This window comes from Panthera uncia, chromosome D2 (assembly GCF_023721935.1).
Source record: "Panthera uncia isolate 11264 chromosome D2, Puncia_PCG_1.0, whole genome shotgun sequence".
NCBI lineage: Eukaryota > Metazoa > Chordata > Mammalia > Carnivora > Felidae > Panthera > Panthera uncia.
In genome coordinates, this window is record NC_064818.1 from 40,111,664 (window position 1) to 40,133,179 (window position 21,516).

The following is a 21,516-nucleotide window of genomic DNA, read 5'->3' on the forward strand; positions in this document are numbered from 1 at the left end:
ATTTTGAAGCATAGAACATAGCATGTAAACCCAACTCATTTTATACGGTTAATACAAACCCGATATGTAATCTGACAGTGAGAGCAGTAAATTAAACATTTAACTCAATCTCACTTATAAATAATAATGCAGCCATGTGGGAACCAGTCTCCTCCTTCTGTTTCCTCTCTCTCTTTCTCTCTCTCTCTTTCTCTCTCTCTCTCTATACATATTTATATTTATATTAACTATTATTAGAAATAATATATTTGTATTAACTATTATTCAACCATTAAAATGAATATATATGTGTATACATATGTGAATATGTGTGTATATATATGTGTATATTTATATACACATTTATGTTTATGTACACACATATATATTAATTTCTATTAATAGTTAAATAATAGTTAATAAAATAGTGCAACTCATATCCAATGATTCAACTCTTGTACTCAGTATGCTCAGTTATAACACTATTTTCTGTGTCAATCAAAGCTTATTAGTTTAAAAAATTTTTTTAGTGTTTTACGAGAGAGAGACAGAACGTGAGTGGGGGAGGGACAGAGAGAGAGGGAGAACCAGAATCTGAAACAGGCTCCAGGCTCTGAGCTGTCAGCATAGAGCCCGACATGGGGCTCAAACTTGGGAATGAGGAGATCATGACCTGAACTGAAGTCTGATGTCCAACCGACTGAGACACCCAGGTGCCCCAATCAAAGTTCACAGTGATTTTATCAACTAATTAGTTTTGTAGTGCTTTGCTCTTTTCTAGATAATTTTCTTGAAAATTCTCTATTATTTTCATTTTTATTCTCTAAGTTTTCTTAAGTTGCTTTCTAAGTTTCTTCTGTCTTACAGATTTTATACTTTCTAAAATGATTACAGTTTTAATTAACTAAAGAAAAAATACATGCACTTTTCATATAAAATACTTAGAAACGTGTAATTATTATAAAAAATTCCATAAAATTTGTTAAAAATAAGTGACATGTTAAAGTTGTAAGAAGATATTTTAATTTCAAAAGGCCCATTTCCAGAATGTTCATAATATGTATAGATCTTAAATTTGTATGCAGCATATATGTTCTAAGTTACCAATTTAGTATTACATATTATAGAACCTTTAAGACTTATTTCAAGAATGGTTAATCAAGAAGCACTAGAAGTGTGTACAATTCAGATCAACCATTGTACATTTTAGAAAGTCCAAAACATTTCACATGCAATCAATCTTACAAATTCCAGAAGTGCCAGTCTTCAGTTTAAAAGTGAGTGTATAAATTGCATTCCCTGAAATGCATTTGGTCCTCATAATGACTTGTAGCCAATCTGTCCCTTGTTAGTGATGACATTAAACACTAACAAACAGGTTTTGGTGACACCTGTTTCTTGCCCATTGACTGCACTGATCACTTGAAAACCACACTTAGCTGAAACTTGGTAAACAAAGATGACCCCCTCATGCAGAAAGAATGAATCTTAGAATATATTAAAAGGCTGTTATGTCATGACCATGTAGGGCTTATTCCAAAGACATATTGTAATAACTGGTTAGCATTAGGCTATGCATTAATAAAAACATTTAATTACATTGGTAGACCTCAGGAAAAAGCCAGGTAATCATTCTGAGATACAGAAGGTATTAGGAAAATAAATATCTATTCCTCCTTAAAAACTCTAAGTGAAACATATTGAAAAGTACTTTTCTCCAGTAATAAAGAATAATTCAAAACAAGATTTGGACTGGTAAGACAAAGTAAAACAAAACTATTCTGGACAGATAACCAAAGCAATGACAAATAGCCAAAGCAATTAATTTGGGAATAGATAAAGAATATTACCAATATATGCATTTAATGTTTTTTCTACCTGGAATCCCCAGGATAAATGAGAAACAATTAGATATGCTTTGCATGTTCAAAATATTGGTTGATTTTAAAATTTTCCTAAAAATCATTTCATTTCCTTTTTAAAAATGTTTATTTATTTATTTTGAGAGAGAGAGAGAGCATAAGTAGAGAGGCAAAGAAAGAGAGAGGGGGAGAGAGAGAATCCCAAGCAAGCTATGTGCTGTCAGCTCAGAGCCTGATGCAGGGCTCGAACTCGCGAACTGCGAGATCACGACTTGAGCCAAAACCAAAAGAGTTGGACACGTAACCAACTTAGCCATACAGGCGCCCCAAAACAATTTCATTTCTTATATCTGAGCTGTCCAATTTGATAGCCACTAAAAACATGTGGCTTTGGGCACTGTGTGAAATGTAGCTAGCCCAAATTAAGATGTGCTGCTATATGTATGAAATACATACTGGAATTCAAAGACTCAGTATGGAAAAAAGGATGCAAAATATCTCATTCTATTTTCTAAATTTTAAAAAATATGTTGATTTATTTATTTCGAGAGAAAGAAAGCATGTGTGCATGCTCAGGCAAGCAGGGAAAGGGCAGAGAGAGAAGGAGAGAGAATCTCACCAACTGTGAGATCATGACCTGAGCTGAAATCAAGAGCCAGACACGTAACTGACTGAGCCACCTAGGCGCCCCTCTATTTTCTAAATTTTGATTACATTTTGAAATGATAATATTTTGGATATATTGAATTAAATATGCCAGTCAAAATTAATGCATCTGTTTCTTTTTAATGTGGCTATTATAAAATTTAAAATTTCATATGTGACTTGAATATGACTCATCTTACATTTCTAGTAAACAGCACTGACTTACATAAATGAAATTTAAAAGAAAGAGATCATATGATAGGAAAATTGTTTCCTTTTATAAAGGCAATGCAGTCAGCAAAATCTAGGAATAAAAATTATAAAATAGTGTCTTAGTTTGCTCAGTCAGCTATAACAAATTACTATAGAGTCAGTGGTTTAAATGACAAACACTTTTCCTTCTCAGTTCTGAAGTCCAAGGTCAAAGTTCTGGCAGATTCAGTTTTTGGAGAAGGATCTCTCCTTGGTTTGCAGATGGCAGCCTTTTTGTATTCTCACAGAGAGAGAATCAAGTTCTCTCATATCTCTTTTCATGAGGGCACTAATTCCATATGATAGTTCTAGCCTCATGACCAAATTACCTCCCAAAGGCTCCATCTCCAAATACCATTACACTGAGGGTTAGGGTTTCAAAGTATGAATTTTAAGGGGACACAAACATGCAGTCCATAGCAGATAGTATAAAGGATGTGCAGAAGCTATTTTATTAAAACTACAGGAGTGCCTGGGTGGCTCAGTCAGTTAAGCAACCAACTTGGGCTGAGGTCGTGATCTCGCAGTTGGTGAGTTTGAGCCGTGTGTTGGGCTCTGTGCTGACAGCTCAGAGCCTGGAGCCTGTTTCAGATTCTGTTGTCTCCCTCTCTGTTTGCCCCTTCCCCACTCGCACTCTGTATCTTTTTGTCTCTCAAAAATAAATAAACGTTAAAAAGTTTTTAAAACTACAAAACTATGTTTGGGGCTGTGTGTATGAGAGAGAGAGAGAGAGAGAGAGAGAGAGAGAGAGAGAAGATGGATTTACAACAAAGAGAGGTCCTGCCATGTTCTTGGTTTGTAGATGTAATGTATGACAAAGTTTAATTTAAATTACACTACCTAACACTTCTGATCTCGATGGGCACTAATTTCAAATTATCAATATTGTTAAGAGGGAAATGCTTGCAAAAGTGATTGGTAATTCAACACAAATTTACTAAACGTTTAATTTGGGAAGAGACTTAATGAACTATTTTACAGTTTATCAGAAAACAGACATGAGAAAAGTTGACATATATTTAATAAAATAGAAAACCAATGATTACTGTATTCCTTGTTTCCAGAACAAAAATTAGTACATACAAAAATTAAAAGATGAAAGTGATGTTTTAAGTTAGTGAGAAAAGAATACTACAATTTTTTTTTTAATTTTTTTTTAATGTTTATTTATTTTTTTTTTTGAGACAGAGAGAGACAGAGCATGAACGGGGGAGGGTCACAGAGAGAAGGAGACACAGAATCTGAAACAGGCTCCAGGCTCTGAGCTGTCAGCACAGAGCCCGACGCGGGGCTCGAACCCACGAACCGTGAGATCATGACCTGAGCCGAAGTCGGACGCTTAACCGACTGAGCCACCCAGGCGCCCCAAGAATACTACAATTTTAATGTGGGTGAACTAAGGACATGTAAGCAGAACAATAAACTTAGATCATTTTTCTCACAACAGAAAATAAATTTCAGGGGATTAAAGACTTACAAATGATAACACAAAAAATCAGTATAAGCAGTAAACTACCTAAATATGTGATTTGTGTTGAAAGGAGTTATATTTCAGCATGATGCAAGTGTGGAATTATAATGGAAAAGATTACAAAGTAATACATAGAGAATTAAATAGACTACATGGTTCAACCTCATGGGGTAGTAAAGAGATGCTTCCTTACAAACTAAAGGATGCTAAATATTCAGAAATTGAAACTAATGATCAGTTACTAAATGACCATTCACTAAATGATCACATTTTACTGGGAGAAATCATAAACACTAGAGATTCAGCTTTAGGAAGGAAGTTACGATAAAGTAAAAAAACTCATGCCAGACTATCAATTAATTAATTGATTTTATTTTTCTTTTTCCCTCATGCCAGTTCCTTTTGAAGGAAAATTGTTATTGAGAGAACTTAGTATCTTGAGATGAAATGCTAACAATATGGTAATGCCTATAAAAGTTTACTTTCTTGTAATAGGGAGCAAGGTTTGTAGGCTGAATTTTAGTTTGTGGAATGAATAAATATCTATCTGAACATGAATTCAAAAATGTATCTGAACATGAATTATTTTGAAATGCCAGCTCTTAACTGCCATAGCAAGTCTTCTCTAAGTAATAAAATTTAATATCAGATTTGATTTCAACTCAGATTTTGTGTGTTCAAGGTTTTCATTTCATAAAGGATAATATTGCTTTGTAGAAGTTAGACACGATTACTTCCTATTTGATTGCTTTGATGTGCCTATTTCTTTGAACAAAAATCTCTTTTTAAATGTTCTTTTGATATATGAGCCCATGGTTCCAGTGAAATTACTCCTGAAAGCAAAATGTGATGAAGGCTTTAGAGTTTGCTACAAGTAGTTATTTCGATACATTTGCTGATATTTTCTTGATAGGCAATGAACCAGAATTTACTTAAATTTTTTTTTTCTATTGTGGATATACAAAAGTAAACAGCAGGCAATGGCTACTTTCCAAAGCAGCAAAACGATTTTGTTGCCAGGTTTTTGTTTTGCTTTTTAGTGGACCTTCTCATTTTTATTGTGATTCTTTTAATGTGGATACTGAAGACTGAAAAGGTCCGGCTAAACATTAACAAAATGAACAAAACTAGTTAAAGATTTAGAGAAACTATACTCCTTATGTACTTTCTTCTAGATTTTCTTGTATAGAATGGAAATTAACCTTAGGATGGTTTAGTTTAAGGATGAGGATGGATTTTATGATTTACTTAAAGTTGGTTAGTACAGTAGTAGCTCATTTTGGAAAAAAAATTAAAAAAAAAATTTAGGTCTAAATGTTCTAGGGCAACATTCTTTCCCTTCTCCAATATCTGTAATGTGGTCTTGGTAGTGGAGCTAGGATGGGGATATAGTTCTCTTGCAGTACAGCTCTTAGTAAACTATTCCTTCTTATTCTTTGCATATGTCTACTATATCAAGTAATCCACTGATAACCTTCATGTAATTAATGAAAAATACACGTGAATATTTAAGATGACCCTCTTTGCAAATTTCAAGTATAGAATACACTACTGTTAACCATAGTCATATTGCTAGACATCATATCTCCTGAAATTACTCATCTTAAGCATTTTTACCACACATAAAACTACAGAAAATAGTGACTGCGTGAAGTGACAGATATGTTAATTAGTTGGATTGTGGTGATTATTTCACAGTATATGGAAATAGCAAATTGTACACTTTAAATATATACAGTTTTTATTTGTCCATATTAACCTCGATAAAGCTGGAAAGAAAGGAAAATATATGCATACATATAAATATATATCAATAAGTATATTCATCATTCAGACCATATGTTTGACTTGTCGCTTTACCAAGTATGGTTATTAGCAGCCTTCTTTTCTTCATCTCTCCTCTGCTCTTCTGTCTTCCCATATCTGGTGTTTCTTAATAACACTTAAATGTTCTGTAACTACAAACATGTCTTCCTTGCCTTCTTCATGGATATATCTTAAAAGCTGGAACTCTATGAAGAGCATCCATACAGTGCTAATGTTTTATCTGTTGCAAAGCTACAAAGCTGGTTTTCTTGGAGTATCTAACAGCTCGTAATCCTCAACTTCCCTAGTGACCGGTTATTTTCACTGTTCTCCAGCAGCCCTCTGTCTCCAGCCTCCTTCTGTACAGCTTCCTTCTCAATCTGCCGCCCAGCTGGCCTCCTGGGACTTCCTGTTACTGTTGTCCCGGCTTGCAGATGTCATTTTCTGATTTCCTTGCCTTCCTCTTTAAAATTTTGCCTTCCCTCCTTTGGCTAAAGAAGTGGCATGTGTCTTGAGTATCACTACTGTGTCTGAATTGGTCTTCATTCTGTGCTCACACTAGCTGGGGTATTTTAAAATTTCTTTTGACAGGCTCTTTTAATCTAGAGTTTTTGATTTGTGGGCTCTGTGAAACATATTATTTTCTGGATGCTTTTCTTATCTTCCGGTTATTATTTTCTGTTCTCTCCTTTGCAAATTTCTCTTGGTTGGCTATTGGACTTCCTGGGTTGATTTTCTAAATCTTTTTATTCCCTTTCATCTTTTCCCAATCTTTTGTCAATTTTCCTTATTTATTGGGCGATTTCTTGATCTTTCTACACTTTTATTAATTCATTTTATTTTACTTATTTATGCATTTATGTACATATGTATGTTAAGTTTTATTTATTTAAGTAATCTCTGCACTTAATATGGGGCTTGAACCCAGGACCTTGACATCAAAAGTCACATGCTCTTCTGACTGAGCCAGCCAGGTGCCCAATTCTTTTTATTTTATACACACTATTTTAATTTTTGAAAGCTCTTTCAGATTCACTGATTTTTCCTTACCTCAGGAATTTTAACAGATTGAATGAATAAGATACTTTTTGGATTCTCTCTGTGGACATTACTGTTGGCAATTGGTGTTTTCTTTTTTTTTTTAATTTATTTTTATTTGCTTATTTTGAGAAAGAGAGAGAGTGCATGAGCGGGGAGGGGCAGAGAGTGGAAGAGAGAATCCCAAGCAGGCTCTGCTCTGTCAGTGCAGAGCCCAATGAGGGACTCAGATTCACAAACCATGAGATCATGACCTGAGCCAAAATCAAGAGTCAGGTGCTTAACCGACTGAGCCACCCTGGTGCCCCAGGTGTTTTCTTATTTTCTGTGAATCGTCTCTGTGATCTCTGTGAATTATCTGTCTCCATGAACCTCATGTTGAATGTTTGAGAGCAAGGCATGAGGAACCCATTTGCTAGTCTGTGTAATATGTGGTGCTAGCCCACTTAGGGTCTTCATTTTAGGGTGCTTGGCTTGGAGCTGGTGTCATTCTGGGGGCCCCCAAATATCAGACTGTCATTGGAGTCACAATTATACTATAGAATTGCCTTCCAGTCTCTATCTAAGGCTACAGGCCTGGCTTCTGACTCATCTGAGACAGGAGTAGGGGCAACAGGTAGGAAATATTTCTAGTTCTGTACATAGTTTTTGCCCCCCCCCCCCCCCCCCCACCCTGGCACCATCATGTGTATAGCCACGGGACTTCCTCACACTCTCCTGGGCTAGGTAGGCTCTTTTTCAGTCCCAAGTCTCTGTGGTCTCACTGGGAGCACTATCTCACTTTTCAGTTGTGTCCCATGCAGCTGCTTCCTCCATCCCGGGGCAATAATTACTGCACTTTCATGGACTTGCTGCCTTCCAGAATTTGCTGAAACTTCTTCCACCCTGACAGTTCTTTAGCAATATATTGTTTGTTGTGGACTTATGACATGTTGATTTTTGTACTTAGATTTTCAGTGGGTCCTAGGAAGGAAAGAAAACACATGAATGTGGTCAATCCCCCCATCTTTAAGCAGAAATTATCTTTGAGATTTAAAATTCCATGGTAACAACCTAGTACCAACTAATTGTAGAGATTCCCATCATGTCAAACATCCACATATTCCTTTTTTCAGCCATAGTGCCTAGCATCAATCTCTGAATTTATACAGATAATACATTCATTAAAAATTATTCTTCCATTGATAATTAATGTCACTGACTATTTTAATGGTATGAAATACTTCATTTTAAATGGAATTTAATTCTATCTATTTCATCTGAGTAAAATAGATTTTCCAGATTCTCAAACTATTTAAAGTAAACACAAAAGTGTTTGTCAGAAAATCCATGTTGCAAGAATGGAAATAGCTTTTGCTATTGAGTACTTACATTTCTGAAGTTCAAGTTTCTTGCAAAAGTTAAGCTTAACTCTCAAGGAATTTGAGCATGGAACAATATGAAACAAGTGTATAATTGTTGACTTTACATGTATTTAAGATCCTATACCTTAAAGGGATGCCTGAGTGGCTCAGTCGGTTGAGTGTCTGACTCTTGATATCAGCTCAGGTCATGATTTCACAGTTTGTGACTTCAAGCCCCACATCGTGCTCTGTGCTGACAGTGCAGAGCCTGCTTGGGATTATCTCTCTCCCTCTCTCTCTGCCCCTCCCCCACTCATTCTCTCTGCCTGTCTCAAAAATGAATAAACTTAAAAATTAAAAAAAGATCCTATACCTTAGAAAGCAATCACTAACAAAAATGACATTCTTTTGTTTTGTTTTGTTTTGTTTTGAATGTTTATTTATTTTTGAAGGAGAGAGAGACAGCGTGTGAACAGGGGAGGGGCAGAGAGAGAGAGGGAGAAACAGAATCTAAAGCAGGCTCCAGGCTCTGAGCTGTCAGCACAGAGCCCGATGCGGGGCTCAGACTCACGAACCATGAGATCATGGCGTGAGCAGAAGTCAACCACTTAACTGACTGAGCCACCCAAGCAACCCCAAAAATTACATTCTTTTTTTAAATTTTTTTTAACGTTTATTTATTTTTGAGGCAGAGAGAGACAGAGCATGAGTGGGGGAGGGTCAGAGAGAGAGGGAGACACAGAATCTGAAACAGGCTCCAGGCTCTGAGCTATCAGCACAGAGCCCGACGCGGGGCTCGAACTCATAGACGCAAGATCATGACCTGAGCCGAAGTCGCACACTTAACCGACTGAGCCACCCAGGCGCCCCCCAAAAATGACATTCTAACAAACAAATATGACATCACCTTTGTCAGCTTTTGAAGGCTAAAGATGAAATCCTCTAAATCATATCTAAATTATGCAGAACATTTTAACACATAGAGAAAACAGAAACAACCTGTGAGATATGATTATCATTACCAAGCATTTTAAGGTTTTTTGTTTGTTTTTCTGAGCTAATTCTAATTTTTGATGCATAGCACACTATGATATTACATAATTTGCATATGGCTTCTTTTTTTTTCTTTTTGTGCTCTCACCCTAGAATACCTCAAACACTACTGCAGAAACTGAGCCTATTTATGGATTTGAAATCCTCGTTTCCATACTTCCTACTGACATTGGCTGATAACTAGAGAAAATATACTTTCGAAAGACCTTAATCATTTGACTGAAATTTCAGATGTGCCCTCTAATGAATTCTGTGTTGAATTGTGTCTGTTTGGGCTGGAGTAATAAAACACCACAGACTGGGTAGCTTATAAACAACAGAAATTTATTTCTCACAGTTCTGGAGGCTTGAAGTCCAAGATCAGGATATTTGTTGGAAGAGGGCCCTCTTGCTGGTTGTAGACTTCTTATTGTACCCTCACATGGTGGACAGGCTAGGGAGCTCTATGGGGTCTCTTATATAAAAGCACTCATTCCAGTTGTGAGAATTCTACCCTTCTGATTTAAGCACCTCCCGAAGGCCGTGCCTCCTAATTCCATCACAATGGGTATTAAGATTTCCACTGGAGTTTTGGGAGAGCAACCTTCAAACTACAGCAGCAGTAGGGGTGCCTGAGTGGCTCAGTCAGTTAAGGGTCTGTCTGACTTTGGCTCAGGTCATGATGTCACAGTTCATGGGTTTGAGCCCTGTGTCAGGCTCTGTGCTGACAACTCAGAGCTGGAGATTGCTTTGAATTCTGTGTCTCCCTCTTTGCCCCTTGCCCACTTGCACTCTGTCTCTCTCTCTCAAAAATAAATAAACATTAAACCAATTTAAATAGGTTTGTATAATTTTCAAAAACTACAAGAAATTATTATAGTATTGAAAGATATTCTGGAATATCTTTTTCCTTAAATATAATTGGAGTAAAGCAGTTCTTGTCACTATAATATTTATTTAGGATATATCTGAGTTGGATTATTGATTTTGATGTATATTTATTCCTCACAGTGAGGCAGACCAGGATTATAAGACTAAATTTTAAGTCCCAGCTCTGGAAAGTCAGAATATAAAACATATTAGCTTAAGTCAAAAAGTTTGAGTCTCTCTTTTCTCCTCTATTATGCATGGATTGGTATAATTCTTTCTAAATTGTATGTGTATTACCAAATGTAATGGTTGTTTTGGTACTCTTGAACTCATTTTTTGTTACACAACATTTTTGCACTCATAAACATGTAAATAATGCAGTACTTGAGAATGGTTAAGATTCCTTTGATGAAGAATTTGCTTTGCCTGAATTAGAAGCCAGCTAATTTATAACATGATGCAGACACAGCCTTCATTTTTACAAGGTTTTAATCCTGCAATTATAATTTAGCAATAATAAGATTTTTAAAAATTGGAAAAAAAGATTTTTAAAAAATGAAATATTCTACAACTAGTACAAGATGTAAATCTATATAAAGCAACCATGAACTCTGGTTCTTTAATAAATAGAATAAAAATGAGTCATTATATTACTCTTATTTGTTTTATTTACATCATTTTATTAACATGAATATCAAATAGCAGTATGAATATGCATGGTATTTTAACTACATTAAATTATAAATGTGAAAGTTTTGAATTTTAATGATTATAATGATTTAGGAAAGCCTCTCAAAGTTTCCATTTCTTTTTTTCTTTTTTCTGCTCAAGTATTTGAGAAAAATGGGTAGGTGTTTCGAGAATCTGAGCATAGCTTACAAAACACTATTTCCAGTGATGACCCCATTTTTTAAAACCTAAATGTGGACAAAACCACATTTTTACACTGGGCTCTATTTCTGGAACATGTTTTTCTTCAAATGCCTAATATGAGAATAGTCTTATAAAATGACCAATATAAGAGGGAGAGAGCCAAAGCATAGGAGACTCTTAAAAACTGAGAACAAACTGAGGGTTGATGGGGGGTGGGAGGGAGGGGAGGGTGGGTGATGGGTATTGAGGAGGGTACCTTTTGGGATGAGCACTGGGTGTTGTATGGAAACCAATTTGACAATAAATTTCACATTAAAAAAAAAGAAAAATAAAGAAAAATAAAATGACCAATACAAATGGAACCACTGGTTTGTGTAAAAATATGTCTCCTTTAGGAGGTAGCTTAGGTCCCTCTTCCAGATGAGCTGAAGGACATTCTTTTTTATTTACTTATTTATTTTTTAATTTAAATCCAAGTTAGTTAACATATAATAACGATTTCAAGAATAGAATTTAGTGTTTCATCACTTTACCTATAACACCCAGTGCTCATCCCAACCAACCAGTGTCCTTAATGCCCCTTGCCCATTTAGCCCATCCCCCCACCCAACACCCCTCAGTTTGTCCTCTGTATTTTAGAGTCTCTTATAGTTTCTCTCCCTCTCTGTTTTTATATTATTTTTGCTTTCCTTCCCTTATGTTCGTCTTTTGTAACTTAGATTGCACATACAAGTGAAGTCATACAATGTTTGTCTTTTCCTGACTGATTTATTTTGCTTAGCATAATACATTCTAGTTCCATCGACATTGTTGCAAATAGCAAGATTTCTTTCTTTTTGCTGACTGAGTAATATTCCATTGCGTATATATGTATATATACCACATCTTCTTTATCCATTCATCAGTTGATAGACATTTGGGCTTTTTCATACTTTGGTTATTGTCAATAGTGCTGCTAAAAACATTGGGTTGCATGTGCTCCTTTGAAACAGCACTCCTGTATCCTTTGGATAAATACCTAGTAGTGCAATTGCTGGGTCATGGTAGTGCTGTTTTTAATTTTTTGAGGAGCCCCCAAACTGTTTTCCAGAGTGGCTGCAGCAGTTTGCATTCCCACCAGCAGTGCAAAAGGGTTCCTCTTTCTCTGCATCTGAGGGACATTCTTGAAGCAGGAAGGGAAGACTAAAAAGCCCTCTGACCAGAGGTGAAAAGAATAAAACACTAGGAATGTGTTCTGGCAATCAGAACACATTGCATTGTTAAGTAGGCCCTAACTTCAGAAGGACAGAGTTGAGTGGCACTGTAGGCTGAGATCAATACCCGTCTCACGATAAGGCTGGCAAGAAACTCTTTGTCTTTTTAGAGCCAGCTGGAGTACAAATTAAGACTGTCTTTTGTGTACTATATGAAGGAACAGACTACTCAAGATCTTTAGGGAAAATTGAGTTTGGGTCTCTCCAATGAGATATTTATGAGAATGAGGAGCAAAAGAAATTAGTAGTTTCTTCTTAAAGGTGTCGAATGAGACCTTGGCATGAACTCCCTGAGAGCTAGGTCTAGTAGAAGGACTTCTATCTGCTGATTTGTAGGGCAAATATTCTAGAATTGATGATCCAAGGATTTTCCCTTGGCTCCTGGATAGCAATGGAAGATCATGCAAGGGTCTCAGTATATCTAACTGAATTAATTAGGATAGAGCAAAGCATGCCAGATAGATTAACATTACAGAATTTGGCACACTTTTCCCAGAGTTTCATTATTTTTCTTCTCAAACAAGTTGTTCATCTTGAAGAAAATAGAAGCAATATGAGCTAAAATATGATAGACAATTGATGAATTTTCATCTTTGATGATTTGATTTAGTCATATATATGAGGTATTCTTTCTGGTGGTAAAAAATAAAGTGTTTTCAAATGTTAAAAAATAAAAAAGAAGACATAAAAATAAGGCCAATATTTTATTCTGTTGGCCTGTGGTATCTGGATTTAAATGATAGATCTACAATTGGTGAGCTTGGGTTCCTTTCTGGGGTATGTAATGATAGCTCACATTTGCTGGTCAGGCTCGTTTACCTGTGGACTCTTGATATCCCAACAGTCTAGCTGATCTTTAGAGGTGTAGCAATTATGTGAGTTTGTCTATCTATGATGGTCCATGGTGAGAGGAAAAATGTTCTTAGAACTTACAGGATGTCAACTTACTCACTTACTTTTTCATTCCATTACTCATAAAACTTGCTAATGTCCCCCTAATGCTGGGTGCTTAGCTAGTTTCTCCTGATTCAACAAAGAGGTCAGTTGATTACTGTATTATAACATAAGTGACCAAGATACCAAAGTGTCCTGTTCAGTAATATCTCAAATGAAGAATATTTAAAACTGCATTCATGAATGTTTTTTCCTCCCAAACCCATTCTGCTTCCTCTGGCATTTATATCAATATTCACTCTGTTGGGATTCACCTTCAATTTCTCCTTTTTTTTTCTTACACCCATGTCCAAATAAACCACTAAAGTTTATATATACTCCATCCAAACCACTTCACAAATCTAATTCTTCCTTCAATGCTACTACTTCGTTTCAGACCACCATCCACTGTCATTGGATTATTAGTATAATGTCCCAAACAGCCCCTCAAGTCTTGCTGGTCTCTAATCTATACACAGGGATGTCCTTCTATCCTCATTTCAAGCCTACTGGTTCTTTCTTATATAGTGTTCATTCTGAGTCCTCCAATGCCTTTTTAAATTTTGGTTATTGCATTTTTCAGTTCTATAACTTTACTTTTACTATTTTATATTTTCTACTTTTTAGTGAGATTTTTGGTTTCAAGGATATTTGTAGTTGCACAATGAAGCAATTTTATGACTACTTTATAATCCTTGTCAAATAATTCTAATGTCTGTGTCATGTCTATTTTTTTTTTCATTCAAGCTATGATTTCCCTAGTTCTTGGTATGACAATTGCTTTTTCATTAAAACCTGGACATTTTAGCTATAAGGTTGGGAAACTCTGGATCCTAGTAAAATCCTTTATTTTCACAAGCAATCCCTTTTTTATATTTAGCGTGCAGATACTGACCTACTTTTTTGAGCTACAGTTCTAATGACAACTTAATTTTCAGAGGTTTTGAGATGCTATTTTTCATCTGCTTTGTTTGCCCGGTAGCACTGGGTCCTCTGCTGATCCCTGCTGGTGCCATATGTGAAGCAAAAAATATTTCCCCAGGCTGGACTTCCCTGTTCTCTAGGTCCTGGGAGAGCATTTTCCAATCTGGCCTCTGTTTGTCTATGAGCCCTGATTTAATCCCTGCCTGAGCTTCTGGGCCACCTGGGCTGGCTGTCCAGTGTCTCTGGAAGGAAGGGAGGGGGGAAAGGGACTCAAGTCCCGGGGGCAGAGAGGACTCTCCTTGGCTTCTTGTTTCCAGGACTCCAGTTCAATCAGGGAAGGAAGGGGCCTACCTGGGCTGCTTTCTCCTATGGTTTGGGATTCATGAGATGCCAGGACTTGATCTGCTGGTGGTGTGGGGATTGGAGTGGGAATTGGAAGATGTTGGGAATTGTCGCAGTGTTGTTCCTCCAGTCCTGTGGTCCCTAGCCAGTCTGCCTTCCTCTTTCCACCTTTCATTGTCCTCCTATGTTTGCCTGCTGTGTCATAGATAGGGTTTGTAGTTGTACTTAGATGGGAGAAATAAAGAATAATGAGTCTATGCCATCTAGTTCACACAAGTGGTTAAGGCTGTCTTTCTAAAACACACATTCTTGTTACTCTTGACTTAAAAATTGTCCGTTAATGCCCATTGCTCTAAGATAAAATCAATGCCCCTAAACAGACCTTAGCAATTAGGACTCTGCTACATGTAATAGAAGATAAAATTCAACAAATAATCAATAAATCCTGTATTTTGGCTTATATAACTGCAAAGGTCAGAGCCTTCAGGGAAGGCTGTATTCCCAGCTCAAAACACACAACCAGAACCGGTCTCTGGTTGGCTTTGATTCTTCTGATTGGCTCTCTCATAATATTTCTAAGATGGCTGACAGTTTTCTTGAGCTTTCATATTCAGGTTCATGCTCCCCAAACAAGGACAATATCTTTACACCCTCTCTTACCTCTCCACCGAACACACACAAACACCAATCAAAAAGTCTACAAGTCCTGAATTTCATTCTGATAAGTCTTTCTAAGTATTAACTCTTGAGTGTGTGATGGGGCCAGATAGGCTTCCTCTTACCCCTCTTTTCTAATGGCTGGATTAATCAATCCTTCCTGAAGTGCATGTACTATGAGAAAAGAAAAGCCAGAATATCTGTTATTTTAAGATAGGAGTGGATGCATCAGGACAAACACATCAAAATGAACAAATGAACAAAAACACTTACAAGTGTCATTTTAGTATTTCAAATACCTCTCACATCTCTATCCTGCTTGCTTTGTTAACTCCAACTCTCCTGATGCATCTTCTTTTTCTCCAAACAAGCCATTCAGAATTGTCTTTGACCTTTTAGATATGCCATACTTTTTGCATCTTTGGAGCTAAGGCCATGCTTCTGTCTTTGCTCAGAACACTCAACCCCCTCCTCCAACCATCCCTCCTCCACACATACATTTCTTTTTTTGTATGTTTACTTCTAAGTGTTGGCTCTCATTTCAGGACTGAGTCTGCAGCTCTTCCTCAGCCTCAGAACTAGGGGATGCCACAGTGATTTTGCACCCTCCCTGACTTCTTTCAGCACAGTATGCACTCCACCCCACTGCAGTGGCCAATTACCATAGTTATGCCCTTTGCTAGCTTGTAAGGGCAAAATCGAGTCTCATTCACAGCTTCATCTTCATGACCTAACAAAGTGCTTCTTGAGCAGTCAATCCATTTTAAAGGACCCTACATGAGTATATCATGCTATAAATGCATAAAGAAGAGGGCAGTTAAAATGTGTAGGTAAACCAGGAGTAGTCTGGGGAGATGCTGCACTTTGAAAAAGGAGGAGGAATTTCCTGGGACTTAGAAGTTACAGAAAGGCATTTCAGGAAGTAGACAGTTAGTTTATAGGGATAGGCAAATACAATAGGTATGCACCTGTTTGTTTTGTTTTGTTTTCTTTAGTTTTTTTCTAAAATGAGACTGAACAGTTTCCTTTGTCCACACAGACATTATTCATCTGCAGTTTCAAATCCTGGCTGCAACTGCTTAGGTAGGCCTAAGTTTGAAATTGGCATTTTGCAGCTCCTTGGGGTCCACCTGGCATTGCCTGATCTTGCTTGTTACAACCCTTCTTTCAATGTGTAGGAATGAAGAATGAGTATCAATGTATCTGAATGTCAAAACTCAAATACAAATGTCAAGACCATTCCGCATCACTGGCTGTTTTGAATTCTTGTACAGGCCACAAGACTGGGGAGAACCACTCAGGTACTCCAGGTATAACAAACCTAGACTTCAGGAAAGTGGCATTTTTCTTATGCCATACAACCACAGACAGAATCATATAGCTAAAGAAATAGAGTTGAAAATTGCTTAAGAATTTTAAGAGTACTTCCTATAAAATGAGTTCAGAAAGTTGCTCAAGCAACAGTAATCACACTTTATACATTTTGTGTTTGTTCTTGGTTGCAATTAAATAATCTAACATTGTTACTGTTGCTTCCTTGCTTGAGAGTAAGAGAAACTGAAATTATTCACTAGGAAAAGTTTTTGGTTGATCTTGTGTTATGACTATCAACAAATAGAATTATATAAAGACAAGAAATTACCAGAGCTTCCTTGATGCTGTTGTATCCTAAAGGAGAATAAAATATTTGTCATTTGAAAAGAAAAAGGAGAAAATAATATGTATTAAGGCTTCTGTTTGAACCAGCAACTAAGTATGTAAGTATGTTATTCCCTGAAGGCATGCATGTGTACCCACCACCTACACTTATCAAATGTATCAAATAACATCAAGTAATATTTTACAATATTTACTTCAGAAGAATTACTTAAGAGAATAGAAATTGTAGTTACATGTGCAGCTTCCTACTTCCTGGATGAGATATTAGAATCTCTTTAGGTTTATCTTACTTGGAGTTCATTGAGCTTCTGCCCTATGTAAATTAATGTTTTCAACAAATTTGGTGAGTTTTTCAGTCATTATTTCTTTGAATACTTTTTTTGCTTCATTTTCTCCCTCTTCTTGTGGGACTTCAATTATGCATTTGCCAGTACGATGTATGGGGTCCTGCAGGTTTCTGAGGCTCTTTTTTTCTCATTCTTTTTTTGTTTCTGTTCCTCAAACAGTGTCAACTGAGTTATCTTCAAGTTCCTTACTTTTTTCTACTACCTACTGAAATCTCTTGTCAAAGTCTTCTAGTGAATTGATCATTTCAGGTGTTGCACATTTCAATGACATATTTTCCATTTGATTCTTTTTGTAATTTCTACATCACTATTTACAGTCTCTATTTTGTGAAACACTGTTTTCAGACTTCATTTAATTATTATTATTTTTTTAATGTTTATTTATTTTTGAGAGAGACAGAGACAGAATGCGAGTGGGTTAGTGGCAGACAGAGAGGGAGACACAGAATCCAGAGCAGGCTCCAGTCTCTGCGGTGTCAGCACAGAGCCCGATGCAGGGCTCGAACTCACAAGCTGTGAGATCACGACCTGAGCCAAAGTCGGTTGCTCAACTGACGGAGCCACCCAAGCGCCCCTCATTTAATTATTTTGATAGAGGTTTCTGTAGTTCCTTGAATATATTTATGCTTACTGACTTAAATTTTTTTTTATTTCTATTTTTTTTATTTCTATTAACCATTTTGCTTTTTTTCTTTTATGAGCCATACTTTCTAGTCTGAAAGCTGAAAGCTGGACATTTAAAAAAATTTTTTTTAACGTTTATTTATTTTTGAGACAGAGAGAGACAGAGCATGAATGGGAGAGGGTCAGAGAGAGGGAAACACAGAATCTGAAACAGGCTCCAGGCTCTGAGCTGTCAGCACAGAGCCCGACGCGGGGCTCAAACCCACGGACCGTGAGATCATGACCTAGGCAGAAGTTGGACGCTTAATCGACTGAGCCACCCTGGCGCCCCTGAAAGCTGGACATTTTAAATAACATAAGGTGGCAACCCTGGAAATCAGATTCAGCCTCATCTGCAAGTTTTTTCATTACTGCTGCTCATTACTGTGTTTTGTTTGTTTGGTGACTTACTTGGAATATATTTTTTTCTTTTTGTTTCTTTTTTTAAAAATCAGGTATAATATTTTAATTCAGGTATACAACATTATATTAGTTTCAAGTGTACAGTGTATGACTCATCACATATACACTATAAAATGGTATTGTAGTGCATATTTGAAGGTTGCTGGGAAGGGTAGATCTTGAATCTTCTTATCACAAGAAGAAAATTAGATGATAGATAAGTAGATAGATAGATAGCTAATACATAAACTTTGGGGATAACTTTTTAATAGTGATGTACGGTTACTGGCTTATTAAGGAATATTTCTTTAAAGTTCTTTATCCTGTGCTGTCACTGAAGTCTCTTCACCATTAACTTAATAACCAGCTATTTTTTTTTACAGAGATGTCCTTAAATATCTTGAATCAACAACTCTCCCTTCCTTTGCCAAAGACCCATGTATGTGTTGGAACAAGACTCCGATGCCCCTACAAGATACTTTGCAACCCTGCAATTGCCTTCACCTCTTGCTCTTGCAAAAGGCTCACTATCAGCCAGAGATGAGCAGTCTAGGTCTTCTCAGATCTTGTGCACAGCTCTACACATATGCACAGCATTCTAGATCCCCAAGAACTTGATAGAAATCTTCAATGTCTTGATGGATACTTCTTCCCTCCCCGCCCCCCCCCCCATTTTCTTCTTAAGTCTTTGGCCAGCTTGTGTTGTTGCCTCAGGCAACCACAATCAATGTTGAACAATTGCAGCTAATTGATTTGACAAACTCGCTAGGCACAGGGTTTTCCTTGCTAAACAAGCTCTGAGCCAGGTCAAATAAAGAGTAGTCCTATGTGTGGGACAAGCCAAATAGTGATAATTTTCTAGTTCTGGATTTCTGGGGATCTGAAAACCCTTTCCACTTCTTCCAGTGGCTGCTGGGTTTCTTTTTATCCCAGCTTCCATGATTGCTAGATGTTAGTTCTTAAGGCTGCCACAGCCATGAGTAGGTGATGAGAATAGAGCTGGTTAAAATGAGACAAAGCTTGCTGTTCTTACCAAGCCTTGGGTTAATTTTCAGAGTTTTGGAAAAGTTTATTTTTTATAATTTTAGCAAATTATAATTTATAATTTCATAGATTTTATGGAGGAGTGGTGTTTTGGAGGTCCTTACCTTGGAAGTTACTTCTCTCCTAGGTTTTAAATATTCCTAGAGATTCAGCAAAACACATCTTGATGTGAATTTATCTTCAGTTTTTCTGCTAGATGTTCAAAGGGCATTTTAAATTTGATTTATATCTTCTTTAATTCTGAAAATCTTTTTTTCTATTATTTCTTCAAATATTGCTCCTCTGTCATTCCTTTTTTTTTCTAACCTTCTAGAGTTTCTTTTGCTGCATCTTGGAGTCTTTAATCTATTCTTCATCTCTCTCATATGATATTTTCTTGGTACTGGTCTTGCTATTGCATTCTGAGTGAAATTTTAAATATTATCTTCCAACTTACAAGCCTTTCTTATACCGCAACCAGGTTTTTTTTTCATAATGAAGTTTTACCATCCTCTGTATATTTGATTTGCTCTTTCCAAAATCTACCTGTAAAATCAGAGTTTGTATTTCTCATCATTTTTGTTTTACAATTCCTTTTTTTTTTTGAAAACTAAACTTAAAAAAAAAAACGTTTTCTCCTAAAGCAGTCTTCTATAACTCAAAAAATTGTCATTCCATCTGGAGTTAATTCCCCTTCTGTGTGTTGGATGTGATGGTTGTAATTTTAGCACTGCATTTCATCATGAATTTTGGAATTTGGATTTATTGACTCATTTTTGAGTGGGATATTGTTTTGCTTCATTTTCACTTTTCCTTTCTGTTTATGCTGACTTTTTCCTGCTTACAAAAACCTTAACCTGTAGTACACACACACACACACACACACACACATTGTTACAGTGTGATTGGACACGACCATGCTACCTGCATTAGGGGTATGTCAGATTAGTCACCAACCAGGAGGCATCTGTTTGTGTCTTATTGTGAGGCTCTGGCTGTCATCTCCCTGGGTATGTAGCTACCTAAACACTAGAACTCTGGGAAATATGCAGTGACACACTCTCCTCAACCCATCATTTTCTAACCTTCACTGATCCAGGCATTGATCAGAATAGCATAGGTTATATTTCGATGACTAATGACCCCACTGTTTCTCTGGCATTTAAAAAAAAAAATTCATTTCTCATTTACATTAATGTCTGCTCTGGGTGCGGTGACTATGTTTCTTTATCACCTTCATTTGGAGACCTTGGCAGATGGGATTTTCTATTTCTTGGTCAAGGGAATATAGATAACTGGTCACTGGCTCCTAAAGCTTCTTCTACAAAGAGTCATATCACTTTTGCTTACATTGCTTTGGCTTGAGCAAGTCATAAGGTGAAGTCTCACATTAATAACAGAAAAGTGGATTTTTCTCCCAAGACGGTTAATGAGTAATTTGCTGTAGTCATAATACAGTACACTACATTTTCTGTCCCTTTCTTTCACTTATAATAGCTGAACTCTTCAGCTACCACTTCCTGCCTCTGTTCCCCAAACTGCCTGGAATAGTCTTCAGCTGTGAATATCACTCTGTGTTTCTATTCTGCATATTTGTGTTTTCTTGATGTTAGCCCAGCTGTCTTTTGCTTTTCTGTTTTTTACTTTTGTGCCTCCTTGTTATATGTTCAGAGTATAGGAAAATCCCTCAAATAACAAATTCAATATACCATCTTGCTCAAAATGTTACCCATAATTTTTGTTTGTGTGTGGAAAAAAAAATCATATTCCACAAATCCATGATGAAATCCTGCTCTTTCCCACAAATCATCCCTTGGGTTCCATGTGAGTTTCAAAATATAGAACTAACGTCATGGGAGTCTGGTAGGAAATGAATCTCTATACTCTCCAAAACTTTGGTGTTAACTAATCAGATTGAATTTCCATATAACCAAAATGCATTCCTTGGCCTGAAGCGTTATCTCATTAGTAAATATAAATTGGTGCTTATTCAGCTGAGCAATGCAATTTTTGGTTTAATAAAAGCCTAATCTTGCTCATTTGTTTACTCTGTTTACTCCCTAAAGGCTAAAGCTTTGTGACTAAATACAGTGCTTAATAAACAGAAGAAAAAGTATTAATTGTAGGCACTGCCACATTCCT

The 21,516-nt window shown here is 36.5% G+C and overlaps 1 pseudogene; it reads left to right on the plus strand.

Moving 5' to 3' along the window:
* Positions 1-21,516, plus strand: part of LOC125933124 (ruvB-like 1) — a 46,223-nt pseudogene that overhangs the window by 20,217 nt on the left and 4,490 nt on the right.